Source organism: Salminus brasiliensis, chromosome 2, assembly GCF_030463535.1.
Source record: "Salminus brasiliensis chromosome 2, fSalBra1.hap2, whole genome shotgun sequence".
Taxonomy (NCBI): domain Eukaryota; kingdom Metazoa; phylum Chordata; class Actinopteri; order Characiformes; family Bryconidae; genus Salminus; species Salminus brasiliensis.
Window position 1 is genome coordinate 13,842,568 of NC_132879.1, and position 6,000 is coordinate 13,848,567.

The window sequence follows — 6,000 nt, forward strand, 5'->3', positions numbered from 1 at the left end:
CAGATGTATCAAAGTGTGTGGTCACACGGGTCTACCAGCAGTGGCAAAAATCCCAGTCTGCAGGTAATTCTTGTCAGAAATCTATGCACCTCGTAATCACTACTTCTACTTAGTAATTAAACATATTTATTATATTTATTGTATTTATCGTATTGTCTTTTTAGTTTAATGTCACCTATGTATGCACGTCACACTTTCTGCAGTCTGTCCTGTACTGTATTGTTTTGTCCTTGTTTTTTTGTTCCATGTTGCACCTTTTGTTCTGGGAAAAATGCAATTTCTGCATTTTGTACTTGTACAGAGCTAAACCAACAATAAAAACCCAACTGACTTGACTTTACTTGAAAGACAAAATAAAAAAATGGACAGGGACCATCAGCATGTTTCATAGCTTGTGACTGAAAATCCCTTTGCTCTAGAATGACAAGAATTTCCAGTAGACTAGGATTTCTGCCACTGCTAGTAGACCTGTATGACCGTACACTTCGAGACACCTACAAATTCAGCTGCTTCCTTCAAACTATGGCCTTTGGCACATCCTGTAGCAATCATTCTTTTTTGCCAATCATTAACATCTGCTTTGTGTGGCATTTTCCACACATCCAACGCAACATTCACTGCACTGTCCCACCTCTTCTTAAGAGGGACATTTAAATGAATTGTAGAAGGGTTGTAAACAAGAAATTGCAGAAGCTGTGTAGTAATGTGCCATTTTCATATTTTGCAAATGTATTTTTTTTTTCAGTTGTTTGCGTTTATCTTCAGCTCTTTCTTGAATAGCAAAAGGTGATTTAGAAATGTCCTCCATTTCATTGCAATGTTTATTTTAGTTGTTCACAAACATGTGAAAAGGGAAACACTGTGATAGATGTATTGTGCACATTTCTTCAAGTATCATGAGAAGAAAAGATTTTTAACACTGTGCGCTCCATTAATTCCACACATTAAGGTGCACACATTTATCAATTAGCTTGATATATATACTGATATCTTCTCTTTCTCACTGTCTTTACTCATCACACTTATTTTGACAGTCATTCTGACTCAATTTCTCCCATCTCCCCAGCTAATCTACTTCTCTTTTCCTTCTTTCCACTGCCTCTCACTTTTTTATCTTCTCTTCATTCCCTTGACAATAGAATACAGTAAAGCTCTTTTTTTTTCTTTTCTTTTTTTTTTTTGCTGACGACAAAATTTAGTGCTGACGTTCACTCTGTCCTACCCGAATAGACATTCAAGGGCATATATTATATATTACAAATTAGATTAGATGATACATTTCTCAACATTTTGTGCTTTTACTGTTCACAAACCTTGTAGAAGCCATACTGGACAATTCTTTCAAGTTAGCGTATCTGAAATGTTATGTCACTTCTAAACTGCTGTTTCTAGAAGCAAGGTTGAGACTTGCTGAATTGCTTGGCCACTGCTTCAGTGTTTTGACTTAACTAATTAGCAAATTAGCCAGGCTACACTTCCAGCACATCTACAGTTCAGAGTTACTTTTGAGACACATATAGATCTGCTATTTTCATTTAAAGTTCCTCATTGCTCACTCATTCATGTGTAGAAAGCTGTGTAATTACCACACAAATGTGTACATCATTTAAAGGAGAAAACTGGTATGAGGAGAATCTCATTAAAGATTTGCAGTCAGAAATGTTTTGTAAGAAATAAATGTCTTCAAATACACTCTATAAGTGCACAAAAGCAGCTGTTGTATGGCAGCACTCGTATCAGAATTGATGACTTAAGCAGGTGTTGATGGTAAATTAAATTAAATCATTAAAAGTATCTCCATAATAGGTTTTGCATCATAGACTGGAGCAGGACCTTTGTATGTGTAATTCTTCACATAGCAGCAACTGAAAATGGGGGAGGTGCTAATTTAGCAGTAGCCAGGCATGATATTAAATTAGATTTTCACACATTTATACATTAAAAAAAATCAATGAGGTGCACTTAGCAATGAGGTGAATAGTGCTTCTCTTCATGTTATGGTTTTACTGTTGGCCAGATTGTGAATAAGCTAGCTTTTTAGCATTTCATGCAGTTCCCTCACTTCACCGCAATGTCTCTAGCCACAACTATTGCTAGCTAAAAACAAATGCTACTACTATTAAACAAAATTGCTAAATGTTGCACAGCTGAAAGACACTATAGAATTCCTAACTGCACCAAAATTGATTAATCTTGGTTGATTGCTTTAAAGGTTTTACATGGTGTGGAGGCTGTTTAAACTCATCTAATTTACAACAATAAATCTTTAAGGAATAGTCATTTAAAAGTTTCCTTGTGTAGGTTCTTTAGGGAAACAAAAAGGTCCTTGGATAGCATGGTTAAAAATGATTAACATTTTTAGCATCTGGAGACTCCTGAGTATATCTGTGTCTCCTGTTGTGATTCCAGACCCTTGCTATTCATCTCTCTACCTCCTTCACCTTCTGATTCTGCTCCAGGCCTGCTGCTTTGGCTTTCATGCCAGCCATGCCCAGTCCACAGAACATACGCTGCATAATCAGAGAAAGTATGGTGTCTTAGTGTCCGCTGCCAGAGTGGCCACCAGGGAAGGTCCCTGGTGGATGGCCAAGCTTCAGGTGGCTGACGGCTTCTTCTTGTCTGACCTGCCTGTCTGCAGGCAGCAGTGCATTAGCAGTCCACATTGAAAGCACCAGCTGTGTCCTAGGAGCAATGATACTGGCAGGGCTGTGTATGCTGAAAACTTCAGTGGACAGAATTTAATTAGTTTCTCAACACAGTGATCTTTTTATTCATTATTGCGTTATTAAATTCTTAAGCTCTAAGATCTAAATGATTTTATAGGCCTAACTCCTGGTACAGTGTTTTCATATTGTCGCCCTCCACCCCCCGTAACACCGTCATTTTATAGTTCCTCCAGTGCGTGTTTCAGAGGAGATACCTGTCAGCCTGATGAGATGGGCTCCTTCCCCATGTGAATTGTTTGGTAGGTATTAACCACTAAGTAATTTCCTTGGCTAAAGGTAGTCTTAACATCTTGAGCCCCTGCATCTTCATATGTGGACGTTACATTTCTGCTTCTCTGTACCATGATACATTTTTTTTTTTTTTTTTTAACTTTGACCCTTAAGCCTCATATGGAGACACTACATGTACCTCTACTTTGCTGCATTTCAGAGGAAAATATTGTATTTTTTACTCTGAAAACATTTGTTTGTCAGCCACTTACTCTAGAACTCTATAACTTTGCAATTGTTTCTTTATTTATCACACAGTACGATAGACCTTTTGTCCTCATATGAGGACATTGTTTTTTGCAAAAATGACTTCCTGTACGAAACGAAAGCTTAGTTTTATACCTGCTAGGTCCTACGAATCCCAAATGGCTAAATTAAAAATGCACACCAAGCAAAAGTCTGTGTCTCAGGAGGTTAAGTTAAAATGGTGAGTAAAAAGATGTAACCCCACTCCCTCCTGCATACAGCAATGCTTTTGTAGCCTTTTCCAGTTTTATGTGTCACTAAATCATGTCTTCTGGGGTCATCTAAACATTGTTTGCATCGAGGCATAGTTTACATTAACCAATCTTTTTGGAAAGCACATATTTGTCAGTAATCAAGCTTTATGTGGCTTTACTGGATGGGTTAAGCACCTGTTGAACTCAAATTTCCAATCTCATCTCTTTAATTGAAACAAGTCATTAACACAATGGCTCGCTTATCTTGTCTAGCCCGCACTATGGATGTTCACTCAGAGTGTTCAGTTAAAAACACATAGAGTTTGACTGTTTAGATTGTGTTTGTCTTTTCACTTGTACATGCATGTCCTGTTGACTGAGCTAGTTTGATGATTTTACATACATTTGACTGGTGTACTGTGGTTGGTTAGGTAAGAGATGCTCCTATTTTTACCACTGTACTGGACTTTCACTGGGACCCTTTTGCTTCAGTAGGAAAAGAAGCAGAAACACATCTGTCTTGCTGAGTCATAGTGAGCTTGTCAGCCTCATCAGAATAACAGATAAGAGCATCTTTGATCAATCAAAATTTTGTGGAGTTCAGCTGGATTTCCGCCCACACTAGGATATATCCTAGATTGGAGGCAGCAGACTGTATGAGAGCGTAATAGCACAGAATATTTTTTTCAATTTTTTTTTTTTTTTGTTCAGTTGAAATGTGGTGAGACAGCGAGAAAGGTTTGCTGTTATTTAATAGTAATAATAATGCGAAACAGCAATCGACAGAAGTAGAAGAAAATGTGAAGTTCTTTTCTTCAGAAAATATTTGCACAGCAGATAACACAACAGATCCATCATCGGTATACAGTAATCTTCTACTTCTCCCTGTGTAGCTCCTCTGTGCATGTTTTTTCCTGATAAGGCATTCTGTGGGATCCTCCAGTCTGAAAAGCTCTGCAATGTAAAATGGCACACCTAGCACTGATGGCCTCGCCTCTCTGAAGATATCGACAGAGATCTTTTGCATTGCAGTCTAAGCACCTATAATTACTATAATACACTTGATGGTGAATTCTCTAAGAAATATTTCCAAAGGAGTATTTTCACTGGCACAGAAAATAAATGACCCCTCTCCAGGACATCAGAATGGAGAAGAATCATCATCACTGAATTTTTCATCCTTTCATGCTACAAGACAAATGACTTCACAAACATCTAAGGGTTTTCACTGTGATTATGAAAGCGTCTCTGAGACAGCATGTGGCTGGTATAATCTGTGATTCAGCCATGGGCAGGGGTCTTGCCCCTTGCGCTACCCAACATAAGCAGATTCTCAACAGTTTTATTCCTTATCTCTCGTTAGGCTTTTGAAGTACAAATTAAACAAGCTGTATAATGGTAGAGTAAGTTAATAGAGTAAATGCGACAAAGCAGACTTAAACCTGTAAACCTGTGTAAATGTTTATGGCCTAAATTAAAGAGGCTTGCAAAAGTATGCAACTCGGATTAAATACCAAATGATACTTATTTAATAATATTTTGTGCTGGGTCATATTTTATTTTAAAAACATTCATTAAACATTAAAAACATTCAACATTCATTCATTCAAAGTTCTATCTAACAATCAGCTCTTTTTGTGAAATAGCTGAGGCTATATTAACATTTACATTTACATTTACATTTACGGCATTTAGCAGACGCTCTTATCCAGAGCGACTTACAAAGTGCTTTGCTATTTACCCAAGAAAGCCTTAGCTAGTTAGAATAGACTAATAATTCAAAAGATACCTCTAAGCTTAGACATTACTGAGCACAAGTCAATAAGGTGACCATAGTACTATTCGTCCAAGTACTCTCTGAAGAGGAGGGTCTTCAGTCTGCATTTGAAGACAGCGAGCGACTCGGCCGTTCGGCCACCCAGGGGCAACTCGTTCCACCACTTTGGTGCCAGGACAGAAAAAAGCCTGGACGCTTGTCTTCTGTGGATTTTGAGGGATGGCGGGTCGAGCCGAGCCGTCCTTGAAGCTCGAAGGGCTCTTGGTGCGGATCGGCTTTTGACCATTGCCATCAGATACGGAGGGGCTGGTCCGTTCTTGGCTTTGTAGGCCAGAGTCAGGGTTTTAAATCTGATGCGGGCAGCTACAGGAAGCCAGTGGAGAGAACGCAGCAGCTGAGTGACATGGCTAAATTTTGGGACACTGAAGACGACCCGTGCCGCTGCATTCTGGATGAGTTGCAGGGGCCTGATGGTGCGCAGAGGGAGACCAGCCAGAAGAGAGTTGCAGTAGTAAAGTCTGGAAGTGACGAGAGACTGAACAAGGACCTGGGTGGCCTCTCTAGAGAGGAAGGGTCGAATTCTCCGGATGTTGTACAGGACCAAACTGTTCAAACTGATGGCAAACTGTATTCGTTTCTCAAATCTGAGCTGGTGAGATGACTGTTCACACTGTTATTTGCAAGTGATCAGATCAGATTATTGTGTCCGAATATCACAAACCTATGTGCATGGGTTGCTGTGGTAACAATAGGTGCTTATAGGCGAGTCTAATCAATCAGCGGCCAT